At 35.2% G+C, this 18908-nt stretch overlaps 1 long non-coding RNA gene across 2 annotated transcripts in view; it reads right to left on the bottom strand.

The window, feature by feature from the left end:
- Nucleotides 1-13900: 13900 nt before the first annotated feature.
- The window catches only part of LOC123571693 (uncharacterized), a 61681-nt gene continuing 56673 nt past the window's right edge, over nt 13901-18908 (bottom strand). For both annotated transcript variants that reach the window (XR_010584564.1, XR_010584563.1), the window contains one exon: nt 13901-16852. This is a non-coding gene — a long non-coding RNA (uncharacterized lncRNA). The remainder of the gene's footprint in view (nt 16853-18908) is intronic.

Genomic DNA, 18908 nt, shown 5'->3' with positions numbered 1-18908 from the left:
GGTGTCCTCTCTGTTCGACCAGTCAAGACCCTCCAGGTAACTATGGTCGTGGTTACTAGACTCAGACTTTCACACTAGCTGCGTGATCTTGAGAAAGCTGCTGAACCTCTTTTTTACTTTGGAGAATAACAATAATTACCTTATGGGCCTGTTGGGATAATTAAACTCATCTATTTTGCAAAATCCTCTTCTTTACCAGCATTCTTAAAACCTAAATTTTACTTTTTTCGTAGGTTATTTGTTATTTTATAGCACATTCTATTAATTAATAATTATTATGTCTATGATTACACGTTAGTGATTATTTATACGTTTATTGTGTACTGTCTCATCTCCCCCCTTCACTGGGCCCCAGATTCTACCAGGATAAAGATGTGCTCAAAAACAAAAACAAACCAGTTAACACCAATATAGTACCTGCAATGCAACTGTCATTCTAAGCTTTTTAAAAGCATTAATCATTGTAAGTAGAGGACTATCTGTACCTACTCCACGGAATACTTACACTGATTCCACTTATGATTTTTTTTTTCACTATATGATAGTGGGAAAGCCATATGCATATGGAAACCATACTTTGAGTACCCATACAACCTTTCTGATTTTCATTTTCAGTACAATATTCAATAAGTTACATGAGATTTTAAAAAATATTTTATTGAAAATTAGGCTTTGTGTTAGAAGCTTTTGCCCAACTTCAGGCTAATGTAAGTTCTCTGAGGACATTAAAGGTAGGCTCAGCTAACCTATGATGTTCAATAAACTAGGTTATTAAATACACTTTTGACTTAACATATTTTTAGCTTACAATGGGTTTATTGGGACATGACCCCATGGTAAGTCAAGGAGTATATGTATTATTATCTCCATTTTACAGATAAGAAAATTTGAAGTATGCACATTATTAAGCAGCTTTCCCAATTGGTAATGGCAATAACTGGTGAAGGGAAGATGTGAACCCAGGCAGTGTGGCTCCAGAGGGAATGTTATGCTTTCAACAAATTCATAGTGAGGAAATGAGGTGAATAAACCCAAGAAGGAAGCACTGTCATATAATCAGGACTAAGCTTCTTTTATATCTCAGACCTCCTTCTAAAAAACAAAGTGAATTCTATTTTCTTTCAGACTGTGCTTTCTCCAATCAGCAGAATGTAGGCGAGAAAACAGAGGAGTGAGGCTTTCATTTCTCAATCCCACCTTTGACATGAAAGGAACAGGGGCCAGCTTCCTTTTGGCTGGTTCCTGCTGAGTTGGATTTCTCCTCATTTATTTCAGCTCTTTCACCTGGCTTTCTCCTCCACACTAATGATTTGCATCCATAAAGCAAATGACCTTTGCTAGCCGATGTGCTTTCCCTTAAATTGGCCATGTTACTTTTGTCCTTTTAAATATTATAGCACAACTCATCAGTATGTTATTGGGAGCCGTGTTTTCGAACAATTACATCACAGTTTTATTCACCAAAGTACCCAGTTATTTTCCTACTCCATGCAAGTTGCTCTTTAATATAATTTCTTTTACTGGGGTGAGTTGCTTGCTGGCTGTCCTATGAAACTACACATGGATGTTTTATGAAAGCAATACTTTCCAGCCTTGCTCAGCTCTGCTCCAGCTTTGCTCAAATGTATGATGAGAGAGGAAGGAAGGCTCTTCCTTGAGTCCTAGAAGGGGGGTGACTATGCTACTGTTCTGTGCCCCTTTCATCAAAAGAACACTAAAAACTTTGCTATCCTCAAGGGCTACCTTGGAAAATGATTTCTCAGCATAGAGCCCACAGACAACTTGTAACAGATGCAGCTCAAGTGTTGTCAAAAATATGGACCTCTGGCCCTATTTTTACTAAATGAAATTTGAAGACATGAGATAAAGGAGTTTGCATTTTTAACAAGCATCCCAAATAATTTGTGTGTGTGTGTGTGTGTATCACATACATATACATACATACACATGTACAGGTCGTCTTCCATATCTGTGAGTTTTGCACCTGTGGATTCACCAATCACGGGTTGAAGATATTTGAAAAAGATTGCCTCTGTACTGAACATGTATAGACTTTATTTTCTTGTCATTATTTCTTAAACAATATAGTACGATAACTATTTATGTAGCATTTACTTAGTAGTAGGCATTGTAAGTCATCTAGAGATAATTTAAAGTATACAGGATGATATGCATAGGTAATATGAAAATACAATGCTATCTTAAATCAGAGACTTGAGCATCCATGGATTTTAGTATCCACAGGAGGGCCTACAACCAATCCCCCAGGGATACCCAGGGGTGACTGTATATATATTACATATATGTACACACACATATATACATGTGTGTGCATATACATATTTAAAACATTATTATTCAATAAATGTTGAGCACACACTACATGCCATGTCCTGTGGTGATTGCTAGGAATACAATGATAAGCAGAAATAGATATAGTCCCTGCTCCCATTAAATTTCAGCCTGTTGGATGAGCTAGATATTAACCAATGACCACAGAAATAAACATAGACTCTTAACAGAACAGGGGCATGAAGGGGGGAAAATCTGAAACGTGAGTGATTGGCCTTGCTAAGAATTCCAAGGAAAACTTCTCTGAACTGAAACCCAAAACTGAGTCTAAATCAACTAAGGAAAGAGGAGAAATGAAGGTTGTGTTGGAGGCAGAAGGAAAGTGATGTCATGAATGTGCTGGAAAAAGGAGCACGAGAGGAGAGGGGTGAAAGCAGCCCAGGGTGGTGACAGCCACACAGTGAGAGCAAGCACGATACGGGAAGCTGGAGAGGTGGTAGCCGCCGGACCACACTGAGTCTTGTAGATGCTAGTTCTGTTTTTAACTTATGCAAAAACAATGGGAATCCCTTGGAGAGCTTGAAGTGAGAGGGGACACTGGCAGGGTTACAGCTGAGATTTTCTTATTGATCTTTGAGCTGTGGTGTTCAATAAGATAGTCACTAGCTACATGTGGCTAAATAAATTTAAATGTAATAAAATTAAAAATTCAGTTCGTCAATAGTAGTTACGTGTGAGAGAGCCCAGATGTAGAATATTCATGCTTGCAGAAAGTTCAGTCGGCAGCACTACTCAAAGTGTCATTTTGGACCCCAGCATTAGCAGCCCCTGAGAACCAGTCTGAAATGTACGATGTCAAGTCCTGTCTTGCATTCTGAGGTGATTCTTAGGTGTATGCATGTTAAAGTTTGACAGCCATAAGTCTAGAAGGTAACTGGCCATATAACGGGATCTATTGGTAATTTGCTACTGTGAATGGGATGAAAAGCACCCATAAACTTCCAATATGGAGAATAATGACTGAAAAGATGCCAATATTGCCAAGTAAACTACCAATTTGGCCCTAAATTTTATAAGATCTCTACAAGTCCCTTTTGGAACTTAGTGAAATATACACACCACCTGGTTCAAATCAAATGCTTTGCATTTGGTGGAAAATAGATCGTCTCAGAGTTCTTTCCAAATATGATTTCAAGGTTCTCCCACACTGTCCTCCCTTCACCATCCATTCCCCGGTATTCTCCCTCTCTAATATCTTGCTGTTGTGAGTAGGATTGCTACATATCATACCACAAGAATTCAGGCTGTGACACAAAGCTTAATTTTCTTTTTTAGCGTTCCCAGTGGAAGACTACAATGTGTGAAATATTATTTGTTGGGTCGTTAAAAGAAACTAATGAACTCACTGGCTTCCTGAAATTGTAGTTTTATTTTTCAGGAGTATGAGAGCCTATTTATTTTTAACTGTACTATTATCATACAAATAGATCAGCTTGTGGTTTTTACCCATTTCACACACGCACTCCACTCCACTTTTATTGCACAGTCTGTTACATGACAAAATACCTGAGGAAGCTCACCAAAATCCCAGACTTGTAAACAAACATAACATACGTGAGGAAAGAAACATTTCCAAATAGCCTACGCTCTATGCTAAGGTTTAATCTTGAGCTAAAGAACAACATAGTAGCAAAGTAATAATAATCTAATAATGAACACTAACCTATAATGAACATATACTATGTGCCATACATTGAATATTTCTATCATCTCAGAATTCATGTGTTGACGTTCTAGTCCCCATTGTGATGGTATTTGGAGATGGGGTCTCTGGGAGCTAATTAGGGTTGGATGACATCAGGAAGGTGAAGCCCTCATGATAAGATTAGTGGCCTAATAAGAAGAGAAAGAGAGAGAAACATGTTCCTCTCTCCACTGGAGAACAGAGCAAATGTCTTGTGAGGACACAGCAAAATGGCAGTCATCACCTTGACTTTGGACTTTCCAGCCTTTAGAAGGGCGAGAAATAAATTTTTGTTGTTTAAACAACCCAGTATACGATATTTTGTTATGGCAGCTTGAGCTGACTAAGGCATTATGTGCCAGGCCCAGTGCTACTTACCTCCCAGGCATTGGCTGATTTGATGTTTACTTATATCATGAAGCTAAAATTAATATTATAAGCACCTTACAAATGCAAAACCTAAGGCTCACAGAGGTTAACTTCCTAAAGTCCCTACAATCATTGCAAACTCATATGTTCTGTTCATTCAAGTTCAATGAAATCCATATAAAGCTTTCAGCACTGCATATATCAAATAACAGCAGCTAAAAAGCTATCCAAAGCATTCCATGTACTTACAAATGCCAACAAGTTTTTGGCAGTTATATTAAACTATTACCTGCACCTAAGCAGATGCTATTATTTTATGGGTATAATTAGGTTCTGTGTATAAAACAGATACATCTGTGGCTATCTCCTGTTTTTATCTGAGAAATGTTACTCACTTGGGTTCTTGTAGCACAAACAATATGGCTTGCTGAACATACAAATCCACATCAAAAGGGTATTTCTGCATGTATAAGAAACCGAAATTCGGCCGGGTGTGATGGCTTACGCCTGTAATCCCAACACTTTGGGAGGCCAAAGCGGTGGATCATTAGAGGTCAGGAGTTCGAGACCAGCCTGACCAACATGGTGAAACCCCATCTCTACTTAAATATATATATACACAATATATATATATATAAAATATATATATAATATATAAATATGCAATATATAAATATATTTAATACATATAAATATATATGTATATATATTATATATATGTATATATGTATATACAAAATTACCCAGGTGTGGTGGCACATGCCTGTAATCCCAGCTACTTAGGAGGCTGAGGCAGGAGAATAGCTTGAACCCAGGAGGTGAAGGTTGCAGTGAGCCGAGATCATGCCACTGCATTCCAGCTTGGGCAGCAGAGTAAAGCAAAACTCTGTCTCAAAAAAAAAAAAGAAGAAAGAAACCGAAATCCGGATCCTGTTTTGTAACCTTTTGTGCAACCTTGGATAGGTGACTTTATCCCTTAGGACAGAGTGTTTTCCTGTGGGGAAAAGAGTGATGGTCTTTAACCTTCTCTCCAGATTTAACTCTGATTTTATGTTCCCAAAGAAAGTCTTATTGAGAACTCCATTATTTCAGCTGACAAAATAAAATACCAGCTTTGATCAATCATAGGCAGGCAGCTGATTTGAATAAGGCAACTTTGAGTGTTAAACTAAATTTGAGGTAAGTTTGTCTTTTGACACATCTTTATAACAAGTTTAGATTTTGCCAAATGATTACTTTGAATTTTGATCCCCAAGAGGTCAAAAACCAAAGGAATAGGAAAAAAAAAAAAAAAGAAAAAAGTCTAGACATTGATCGGTTGATATAATCTGTCCTGTTGGCAAATGTAAAATAGTTAGCTGTATTGGGCATTGGGCATGTGTAATTTACTTACAAGTCACAAAACCCCATCTCAAAATGGATATAACAAAAAACAACAACATAATTATTGATTCACAGGACTGAAAAGTTGATGGGAAGGTGTGGTTTCTGGCAAAAGATCCCTGCCAATAGATTCAGCCTTGCATCCTCTCAGCTTCTCCTTCTTTAAAAAAAGGAGGAGGGGTGGTCGTGTGCCCACATTTGAATCTATCCTGTGGCTGAGATAGGTCATGTGTCTATGCTTTGAACCAGAGATGAGAGGAGTCTCATTCTTAGCTACCAAGAAACCACAAAGAAAATCCACATAAAATTACCAGTTGAATGAAGAATGGATATTTGAAAAGCAAAATCAATAGTCACCCATCTCATCAAACAAGATATTAAGAATAGTGACAATAATACGTGACTGAGTGGTTTTCCCTATCTTACTAAAGATAATATAATAGCTGTAAAATGTTGAGCATTTACTATATACTAGAGACTGTGCTAAATGGTTTACACACATCATCCACTTTTCTTTCATACAGATGAAGAAACAGAGGCTGAAAGAAGTTGCATCATTTGTACTGAATCTTAACACCTAGTAAGAGGCAGAGTTAAGATATGATATAGATTTATCTGATTTCCAAGTTCACGTGCTTAAGGGCTTTAACCACTATATTGCTTCCATAAGAACTACTTTGATATTTTATTTTCATAGAGTACAAGAAAGTAGAAGCTTGCAAAATAAAATAACTTTAAAATGTGGCTTCAAAAAACACAGCTTGTTGCAACAACAAAGAATAAAATAGACTATAGTTTACTAACAATGTCCAGAAGAGGCCTGTGATATAATTAGTACCCACAATGTTTTAAGCAATTCAGTTCCCTCACTTTCTAAGTACCAAAAATAGGTATCAAAAAATAATTTTCAACATATATTTGTATATGTTATATGTGTGTGTAAAGAAAATTACAATTCAATGTTTCCAAAATGGTTATTAACAATCAAAATACGTAAACTTTTGAGAACCATCACAACTCTTACTGACTATAACACAATTACTCTTTACATCAGTTAATAGTGATATCTGTATTATTCCAAGCCATGTGGCTTAGGCTACTAGGACAGCATTAACCAGTAATTTGAAACATGGCTGTTCATGTGTCTACAACCCACAATTTCTGCACCCAATCATTTTCAAGATACTACATTGACATGACCCCAACATAAACAGTTCTCTATAATAGGGGTTTGCAGACAATGCCCCACAGCCCAAATCCAGCCTGCTGCCTGCTTTTGTAAATAAAGTTTTCTTGAAACACAGCCACACACATTCACTGACATATTGCCTATTGCTGCTTTTACACTACAATGGCAGAGTCAAGAGGTGCAAAATATTTCTTATGTAACCCTTTGTAGAAAATGTTGTCAATCCCTGTTCTAGAATATGGCATATATACTGCAAGGAGGATTTGAAATGTTAAAGGGAAATTCCAAGAATCCAGAAATATTTCTCTTATTTTGTAAATAATAGAGAGGTAAACTCATATTTTATGGACACAGATTGACTTTCTGACACTATGAAAAGAATATCGCATAACACCTCTATGAAAATAGCAGTCCATGCCAGTCTATGAAAATAGCAGTAATGGAGTGTCTACCAGGCCAACTGCTCCAAACAAGTGAGAGTTCACCCAGACACCAGGACTGCCCTTTCCTGATTTAGGGTCTTCTATTTCTTTATTTTTTATTTCTGTTTAGGTCTTCTAAGAAAGGAGTTAATGAGCTGGAATCTTTTCGTTTGTACTCTTTGGGGTAACTGCCAATTGGGAGCTATGATCTAAACTGTTTTTCTTTCAAGTGTTCCTGAAAACATTTTAAACCTTAAAACCTTCCTTAATGGTTTCCCTTTCATTGGTTTCTACAAATCATATCTTGTATCCTTCCCACTAAATCATGTTGAACCTGCAATCATATATAAACTAGACATGTTCAACTCTTAACAAGCATTCACAGCACAGTGGCTACTGAGAGACTTTGCTTACCCGCTTGTCTTTTGAAAGATTACCTTGGTCTTTATTGGTCTATATTTGGAATTATTGTATTCCATCTGTTTCCTTAAACACCTTGGTCTCTTGGTGACCCATGCTCAATAAAGAAGCTATGTGCTTAACAGTAGAGCATATTTTGTTTTTCCCTGACTGAATTAAACTCTAGGGATGATGCTCCTGTATTTTACAAACAGACAGATTACTCAAATCTTGTCTGATTGGACAGAGAGAGGGATAGTTTGGATGCAAAATTCAAACCTGATCCTTTATCTTCAACTCTAAATGGCACAGGCAACCCGTAATTAAATTTCCAGCAGTTACATGCTGACTTGTTAGCCATTAGGATATACCTCTGAGAAATACCTCTAATGGCTTGCAAGTTGCTAGAGACATTTGACTTATGCTATTTAAATAAACTAGTCATGTTTCATTATGCACCATAAGTTTTCACTGTTGGCCCCACAAACTTTATAAGTTTTATATTTTCAAGAAATGCAAGAGTAAAGACATGAATTTGAAAATGTACAAGAAGTATTTACCCAAACCCAAAACAAATATATCCCCCTCTCCATTTTTGGTTGTGAGGGGACTATATATCTAGCAGAAAGAAAAAACAACAATCCTTAGAACATTTTAAAGTCAGAAAACAAGAAAGCTGTTGACAAGGAAAGCAGAATTGTGATGTATGTTGAGAAAATCATAACTCTAAGACAAGCTCTTAGTAAGAACAGTTCATTCATTGCCGCCTGCCACTGCATGTATAGCGGAAGTTGGTTCCTGTTTCTAAAGCCCACCTACTCCAAAAAAACATTTGCATCTACCCTCACATGTAAATTCCAGTCGTGGAATGTCAGTTCTCTGATACTGAAACTGCAAAAACTCAAACAGAATTGCTTTCACTACTCTTTCAGTTACATACATCTTGATATGACCACCTTAAAACTTGTTTGAAAATACACTGTGTGTTCAACATGTTGTTGTTGTTGTTGTTTCCCTACCTAGCATCTATCCAAGGAGAAGACCATATCACCATGAGGTGGTGATCTGTTCTAGCAGCCAACATAATATCAACAAACCAATTGGATTCACGAACCCCAGGTCTTTCTCTACCACTATTACAAAATACACATTCTCTTTCCATTGAAGATACTGAGCTGTTAACACGTAAGTCTGGAGTTACAGGTACGCTGGCAAGGGAGAGCCTGCCTGAGAATGGAGTCAGCACAGATAGCAGTTAGGAGACTCAGAAAGACAATTCCCTAATGATACGATCTGAGTCCAGGAGTACAGTACTACTTAATGGTAGAACCACCATAATTTTTAGTTAGTTGAGTGAACAAATTTGCTTTTTGCTTAAGCCACTTATTCTTACTTGCCACAGAAGATTGTGGCTTTTTAAAAGAATTCAATACAAAATAAACCCTATCATGATACGTTTACCAGACACCAACATTTTGAAGATATGTGATACTTGACAGGAACATTTTGATATGTGATGGGGGGAAGAAGAATCTAGAAGGGTAAGCGGAGTCCATAAGCTCTAAATGAAATACAAAATAGCCAGGCACCCCAAAAAAGAGGGTGGTGTGCTGATGTTGGGGGGCCATGATAAAAGGAAAGAAAGTAGATGCTGAACAAACACACACTTTCATCTACTTGACCACGATGTTAGTGGTCAGGAATGATTTAACAAAATGTGAGATCTAAAGTTTTATATGGTGTTAATGCTAAAATACTCCAGCAAAACTATTTCTGAACTGATTTGAGCCAGAGTCATGAGCCATTTATGTCACACTTTTGGCCTCATTACCAGATACCTCTACCATTCATCCAATTACAGCTTCCCAATCACTTTGCTGAGCTACTGATTGTCTTACTCTCTCTGGATGAGCCAGGAGTAACCAAATCTCTAAGCAAGTCATTGTCAACCATGGACAGCTGTCAACAGCACTAGGAGGAACCACCATGCATGTGTGTCAGTGTTGTTAGTCATTTCACCGCTTTAAGACTTCGTTTTCTCATTGGCAAAGTGGAATAGTCTTATCTACTATAGAGATTCATAGTGAAAATTACAATCAATATAAAATATGAAAATTGTATATGTAGTATCATAATACAGTAGGCACTATTTAAAGGATAACTGATACATTTTCCATAATCGCATTTTACATTTGTTTGCCGACTATGTTTGCATTTGTGTAAAATGTACATATTTAAGACAAACTATTATTTTCCCAGACAAAATAAATACATGAAAAAATCTATGGATGGAAAAGCCTTGACTTTTCAGAATCCTATGTTGTTGTTGTTTAAAAACTGGCACTTCATAAGGAAAATACTTGGAATCACGTAGATATCTACGTAACCCATCTTCCTAATAAGGTAATTTATTTATTACAAAGCAATTATTCACTCTGAAGTCACTGGATGGCAGAGTAAGACATATAATTAGATTTGAGCAATAATCTGAGGCTACAGTAGTTTTTATGAGTAAATACTATGTATAAATTAAATAAGAGGGCAACAATATACTTAAATCATAATTTTTATAATTATATTCATAATTTCCTAATTTCAAAATTTTGTATGTTAATTCCACTATTTAAAAGTGCATCAGAAATTTCAGTGTGCTTTTATAAAAAATGAAATGGGTATACCAGACTTGCAAAAGGAATTAGCATCACCAGAAAGCTAGTATTTGGGAGTCAGTGGAAAACCAGCAAAGTTGTAAAAGCAAATATAAAAAGAAGTGCCTATGCATAAAATATTCAGCAAGATAATAAGGTAGTACGACATTATTGACCTGTAAAAAGTGTCATGCAGAGTACACATGAAAGAGAAAAACAAAATATTTCAAGGGGCTAAAGATTTGTGACTTTATTCCAGTAAGGATATAGTAAAAATCAATGAAGAAAAAAATTGAACAAATGTATAAGAGAGATGATATTTTTCTGATAGTAAAAATGGAAACTAAATATAAATTACTTGCTTGTTATCTAAGCCTCCTCTTCCTCTTCACCTAACCTAATCCACAGCATAGACTCTCTCTTGTCTCTTTTGTAATTGCGCTTTCTGAAATTGAAATAAAACATTGGAACAGGAATGCGGAGAAACTCATAATTTTTATTTTGTTTTTCGATTTCCAACTTTTAAGTTCAGGATACATGTGCAGGATGTGCAGGTTTGTTACGTAGCTTTTTTATTTTGTTTTTCGATTTCCAACTTTTATTTTAAGTTCAGGATACATGTGCAGGATGTGCAGGTTTGTTACGTAGCTAAGTGTGTGCCATAGTGGTTTGCTGCACAGATCATCCCATCAACGAGGTATTAACCCCAGCATCTATTAGCTATTAAAAAGTCAAAAAACAATAGATGCTAGTGAGGTTGTGGAGAGAATGGAATGCTTTTACACTGTTGGTGAGAGTGTAAATTAGTTCAACCATTGTGGAAGACAGTGTAGTGATTCCTCAAAGACATAGTGACAGAAATACCATTTGACCCAGCAATTCCATTACTGAGTACATACCAAAAGGGATATAAATCATTCTGTTCCAAAGATACATGCATGCTTATGTTCATTGCATCACTATTCACAATGGCAAAGACATGGAATCAACCTAAATACAATTATTTTCAAAATTTATATGAGTGAACTCACATGGTATGTAATTATTCTTTGTGCGTTTCTTTCACTAAATATTACAGTCATATGATTTTTTTTCCTATGTGGTTACTTGCGATGGTTTTCATTGCTATATATAAATATACCACAAATCTTGCTATTAAAATAATGCTATTATAAACAACCTGGACCAGCCTTTTCTACACATTTCTTTTGTGAATATACTGTACCTAGGAGTGTACTTGCTAAGTCAAAGCTTGGCAAACATTAATCTTTAGTTTTCCAAACTGGTTGTGTTAACTTGCCCTACTACTTGGACTACTTGGTTGTTTCCATGGGTTCATAACCTTCTCAATAGTTGCAATTACCATGATTTGTTTTGTTTTTAATTGTAGACATTCTTATATGTAGCAATATCTCACCGGTTTCCTTTTGTATTGAGCTATAACATATATGCAACAAAATGGACGATCTTAAGTGTTCAGCTTGATGGATTTTGAAAATTTATTCACTCATGTAATTACTATCCAAGGAAAAATACAGTGTAGACCATATCCATCACCCCAGAAAGTACTATCTTGCCTTTTTCCATTCAATTCCACACTTCCATTTAAAGTATTACTATCCTAAATTCTATTGCGATAGTCCTGTTCCTGGACCTCAAGTATGCGAAATCCAATGGCATAGGGTATTTTATGTCTGAATTATTTTGCTCAATATTATTTATAAAATTTATTCACAATATGGCATATATTGGTACTATTTATTTCCTTTTAATTGTCAATCAGTGTACCATCGTATTACCATACCAAAAAATATTTATTCTATTCTCCTGTTGATAAGCATTTGAGTTTCAAATTTGGGACTATTATAATGAGGATGTGATAAACAGTTTTATAAACATTCCTGTGGACATATGTTTTATTTTTCTGTCTTGTGTAAATACCTAGGGATGGAAATCCTGAGATAGATGTATGTTTAATGTTATAAGAAACTGCCAAAGTATTTGTACAATTTTACCTGACCACTGACATTCATGAGAGTTATAGTCACTCCATATCCTTACCAACACTTAACATTGTCACTCTTAATTATATTCATTTAATTGGTTATAACATAGTATACTACTATGGTTTTAATTTGTATTTCTTTGATGATCAATGATATTGAACATTTTTTACATGCTTGTGTTTATTGGTCACTCTTGTGTCTTTTTTCGATAAGCATTTGTTCAAAAGTTTTGATCTTTTTATGTGGTTATTTGCACTCTTTTACTTTTTTGAGACACTCTCGCTCTGTTGCTCAGGCTGGAGTATAGTGGCATGGTCATGGCTCACTGCAGCCTCAACCCCCTGGTCTCTAGCAATTCTCCTGCCTTAGCCTCTTGAGTAAATGAGACTACAGATGTATGCCACCATGTCTGGCTAATTTTTTATTTTTTTTGTAGAGACGAGGTCTCACTATGTTGCCTAGGCTGGTTGTTTATGTTTATAACATTGATTTGTAGAAGCTCTTTATATAAAAAGACCTTGTTCGATTTATGCATTGCAAATATTTTACTTCGGTCTGCAGCTTGCCTGTTCGTTTTCCTAATAGTTTCTGTTGATAAGCAGAAGTTTTCTTTTTTAATATTGATAAAGTGAATATTACTGATTTTTATAATGGTTAGTGCTTTTTGTATTCAGTCTAATAAATCATCACTTACTCAAAATGAAAAAGTCATTTTCCTACATTTTATCCCAGAAGATTTATGGTGGTAGATCTTACACTCAGGCCTTGAAATCATCCTGAATTAGTTTAATTTTGCTGTATGGAGTGACTTATATAGAATTGATCCAGCATCATTGTTTAAAAGACTTTCCTTTCCCTGTGGATTTAATTTAGCATCTGGTTGTCTTTATATAGGTATATCTATATCTGGACTTTCTAATTGGATCTACCGATCTATTTGTCATTTATTATACCAGTACCACAGACTAATGTAGCTTTATAGTAATTCTTAAAGGTAGGTAACATATGTATTATAACTTTGTTCATTTTTTAAAAATATTATATATAGTAGATTATTTGCATTTCCTTTTTAATTTTAGGATCAGCTCATATATTTCTTTGAAAGAGAAGGCATTTTGATACAGATTTAGCTGAATCTGTAGCTATCTGGCTGCTTTTAATATTTATTATGTATCTTTTGCTTTCAGCAATTTCATAGTGGCATTCCTCAGCATATTTTTTCTATCTATGCTACTTGGGTTTTATAGGACTTCTTAAATCTCTACCTTGAATTTTTAAAGTAGTTAAGAAACATTTCAGTTACACTCTTCTCAACTCTGCCTTCCACCCAATTTACTCTTTCCTCTGCTTAGGAGTTCAATTACATATTACTTGACATTTGTGCTACCTACATTCTTAGTTTCCATTATGTTATTCTCCATATGTTCCATCCTTTTGAAACTCCTTGCTTCTGTCTGTATATTTTATTTGACCTTACTTTCAATTTATTTACTTTTTAAAATTTTGTATAATCTGGTAATTAAACTCAGTCATTCAGTTTATTAAACCTCAACCACTGAGATCTTAATTTCAGTTATTTCACTTGTATGTTTAATAATTGTGAATTTTAAAATTTTTCAGTTCTCTGTTAAATTTCCCATTGTGTCACTTAACTTATGAATACATTAATTAAAATTATTTTCAAATCATGAGTTATAATTATAACGTGTAGTTATTCTCTTGGTTAATCTCAGTTGTCTGATTTTCCTTTTATTATTGTAGAATTCTTAACTATTTATGCCTTTTAAAAATTGCTTACTAACATTATATATCATCAAATATAAAACTGATATCAATAATTCAAAGCCTTATTTGATACCATCTTTCTCCTGAAATAAATTATTTCTGTTATCATCAAGAAGCTGGACACATCATCTTAAAAAGTAAATTTGTATGCAACAAATCTGCTTTCAAAAAATATATCCTCTGTTGTAAATCTATAACAGGCAAGGTTTTCAGTTAATTGATATATCCCATCCCAGTTTTTTAGTTAGGATATTTCCATTTTAAATTGATAATTATTGACATTGCTTAATGATAAGGAAAAATGAAATTCTTGAGTTTAACTTACTTAGAATAAAACAAGATGCTCTGATTAAATGATGCTTAGCTTTGCCTCTGAAACTAGCATAGCGAAGGCTTAAAGAACTGAATTGAGATTTAAACCACCACCCACAAAACCAGACAGGTCTTACAGTCAGAATGTAACCAGATCGATTGCCTCCTAAAACAAAAACATCCACATCCCCTAGAGGATTATAAAAGAAATCAGAGTCTATACAATGCAACATTAACAATAACAAGGATACAACCCCAAATTAATTGACATTGAAAAACCTAGGAAAATGCAACCTACTTTTAAGTGAAAAAACAATCAACAGTTGTGAATCACACAATGCCCAGATTGTGAAATTATCAGACAAGAATTTAAAGAAGCTATTATGACTATCTATTATCATTTATAATGAATACATCTAAAATGCATAAAAAGATGGGAAACATCAGCAGAAAAATAAAAATATTAAAAAAAAAACAACTCAATGAAAATACAGTATCTTAAATACGAGGTTTAGTGGGAAAGCTCAATAACAGTATACATATTACAGACAAAAATGTCAGTAAACTTGAAGATAGATCAATAGAATTTCCACAGTTCAAGAACAGAAAAAAAGTTAATTAAAAACTTGAACAAGACTAAGGGACCTTTGGAACAATAGTAAAAAGTCTAAAGTAAGTGATATTGGAGTCCTGAAAAGAGAGAATGAAGTGATTAGGGCAGAATTGTATTTTTTTTATCTTTCTTTTTTAAAATTTTATATTTCCATAGGTTTTTGGGGAATAGGTAATATTTGGTTACATGGGTAAGTTCTGTAGTGGTGATTTGTGAGATTTAGGTGAACCCATCACATTGGAACCAATTTGTAGTCTTTTACCCCTCACCCACTTCCCACCCTTTCCCCCAAGTCCTCAAACTCCATTGTGTCAGTCTTATGCCTTTGCATCTTCATAGTTTAGATCCCAGTTAAAAGTGAGAACGTATGATGTTTGCTTTTCCATTCCTGAGTTACTTCACTTAAAATAATAGTCTCCAATCCCATCCAGGTTGCTGCAAATGCTATTAATTCATTCCTTTTTATGGCTCAGCAGTATTCCATCACATATACAGTTTATTTATCCACTCTTGATTGATGGGCATTTGGGTTGGCTCCACATTTTTGCATTTGCGAACTGTGCTGCTAAAAACATACGTGTGCAAGTATCGTTTTAGTATACTGATATTTTGCCTCTAGGTAGATACCCAGTAGTGGTATTGCTGGATCAAATGGTAGCTCTACTTTTAGTTCTTTAAGGGATCTCCACACTGTTTCCATAGTGGTTGTATTAGCTTACATTCCCACCAGCAGTGTAGAAGTGTTCCATGTTCACCACATCAACCCCAACATCTGTTATTTTTGATTTTTGATTATGGTCATTCTTGCAGGAGTAAGGTGGTATCGAGTTGCGGTTTCGTTTGCATTTCCCTGATCATTAGTTAGGCTGAGCATTTTTTCATATGTTTATTGGCCATTTGTAATCTTCTTTTGAGAATTGCCTACTCACATCCTTGGCCCACTTTTTGATAGGATCGTTTGTCTTTTTCTTGCTAATTTGTTGGAGTTAGTTGTAGATTCTGGATATTAGGCCTTTGTCTGACGTATAGATTGTGAAAATTTTCTCCCACTCTGTGGATTGTCTGTTTATTCTGCTGACTGTTCCTTTTGCCATGCAAAAGCTATTTAATTTAATTAAGTCCCAGGTACTCAGCTTTGTTTTTACTGCATTTGCTTTTGGGTTTTTGGTCATGAAAACCTTGCCTAGGCCAATGTCTAAAACAATTTTTCTGATGTTATCTTCTAGAATTCTTATAGTATCAGGTCTTAGATTTAAGTCCTTGATCCATCTTAAGTTGATTTTGTATAAGGTGAGAGACAAGGATCCAGTTTCATTCTCCTACATGTGCTTGCCAATTATCCCAGAACCATTTGTTGAATAGGGTGTCCTTTCCCCACTTCATGTTTTTGTTTGCTTTGTCAAAGATCAGTTGGCTGCAAATATTTTGGTTTATTTCTGGGTTCTCTATTTTCTGTTCCGTTGGTTTATTTGCCTATTTTTATACCAGTACCATGCTGTTCTGGTGACTATGGCCTCACATAGTTTGAAATCAGGCAATGTGATGTCTCCACATTTGTTCTTTTTGCTTAGTCTTGTTTTGGCTATGCAGGCTGTTTTTTGGTTCCATATGAATTTTAGGATTGTTCTCCTATACACCAATGGCGACCAAGCTGAGAATCAAATCAAGATCTCAGCTCCTTTTACAATAGCTACAAAAAAATGAAATACTTAGGAAAATACCTAACCAAGGAGTGAAAGACCTCTACAAGAAAAACTACAAAACACTGCTGAAATAAATCAGAGACAACACAAACAAATGGAAACACATCCCATGCTCATGGATGGGTAGAATCAATATTGTGAAAATGACCATACTGCCAAAACCAATCTACAAATTCAATGCAATTTCCATCAAAATACCGCCATCATTCTTCACAGAACCAGATATGTATTTGAAGAAATATACCTGAAAATATCCTAAATTTGGTGAGATACAAAAATTTACAGAATCTCAAAGCTTAATAAATTCCAAATAGGATAAATTCTAAGAAAACCATGGTTAGACAGATAATAAACTACAAAAAATGACATTACAGACAAAACTAATATATTACACAGAGGGAAATAACAATTTGAATAGCTGTGAATTTCTCATCAAAATCTATCAAGACCAATAGTCAGTGTCACAAAGTCTTTAAAGTATTGACAGGAAAAACATACAAACAAACAGATAAACTTTTCAACTCAGATTGTATATTCAGCAAAAATATACCTTGGGAATGGATGGGAAATAAAAGCATTTTCAAATCAAAGAACAACAAAGACAATTAGTTGCCAGATCAGCTAAACTGTAAGAATTTAAGAAAGTTCTACAGGCTGAAGAAAAAAAAAATACTGGAAAAATGGAATCTTTAGGAATGAATTAAAAGATTGAAAAAATGTAACTAAATTCGTCCTAGAAAATTAAACTAATTTTAATAGCTAAATATAAACAGTAAAGCCTTTAATTAGATTTTTGCTCTAATTATTCAGATTACTCAAATGTTATTTTTGTTTCAATGTCTAAATAGAACTATAAATTCAACAGACATATGTAGCAAAAGCTGTGTTGTGCTTATAGAGGTACTCCTCCATTTACCAGGAATGTTGGTTCCTGAAGGCTTACAGGTGAGTCCCCTTTACAAATGGCACTAATTAAGTAAAAGGATGGTTACTAGAGGCTGGGAAGGGTAGTGGGCTGGGAGGGAGGGAAGTGGGGATGGTTAATGGCTACAAAAAAAAAAAGTAGTTAGAAAGAATAAGGTCTAATATTTGATAGCACAACAGGGTGACTATAGTCAATAAAAGTTTAATTGTACATTTACAAATAACTAAAAAGTATAATTGGATTATTTTTAAGACAAAAGATAAATGCTTGAGGGGGTGGATACTCCATTTACCCTCATGTGAGTATTATGCCTTATACGCCTGTATCAAAATATCTCATGTACCCCATAATTATATACACCTACTACATATTCACAAAAATTAAGCATTGATTTTAAAAATGAGGTCATGAAATTGGATTGAGGAAAAATGGAAAAAGAATAAAACAACAAAGAATGGCATTGGTTCAAAAGGAGCTGCCTTACCCACATCGTGTGTTTTTCCCAGAGGCAGCCCACACTGGTTTCTGTTGGAGTACAAAAGCGCAGCTGCATTGCCTCCATCTGGGACAATTCTGAAGGGTCATTGCAGCTCCATAGCTACCTGTAGGGTCAGCTGATGGCCTCTGTTCCAACCACATCACAATGTAATGTTTCCCTCTGTGGAATCTTACTTCATTACTCCCTTGTAGGTGGTATTCCAGGGGCACTCCCCAGCACACCACCTCCTGCCTGCAAATCTCTGCCTCAGACTCTGTTTCCTGGGTAACCTGACCTAAGAAAATTGATCATACGCAGAACCCTACTATAGCTGACTCCTTTGAAGAACTGTGAAAGATGCGGGGGCGAGAAAATAAAAATGACAGTAAGTTTCAGTTGAAGACAATTATTTAGATTGTTTCTCTCAGTATGATTGGCTCAATAGAACGCACTCATGGAACCCTGTTGAAAGTCAAATACCATTGTGAGCCACTTTTTAGCAAGAGACTCCATCAACTCGGAGATCCATGTATAGGTCCAATTTACTGACCGTCTGAAATGCTAGAGATAAAATAATGGAACATGATTCAAAAATGGAAAAATGAGAAAATATTCTCTTAAGCCATAAAGTACAAAGAGA

The sequence above is a fragment of the Macaca fascicularis genome, chromosome 2 (assembly GCF_037993035.2).
Source record: "Macaca fascicularis isolate 582-1 chromosome 2, T2T-MFA8v1.1".
Classification (NCBI taxonomy): domain Eukaryota; kingdom Metazoa; phylum Chordata; class Mammalia; order Primates; family Cercopithecidae; genus Macaca; species Macaca fascicularis.
Note: the sequence above shows the minus strand (reverse complement) of the source record. Positions and strands in the feature narration are given on the sequence as shown.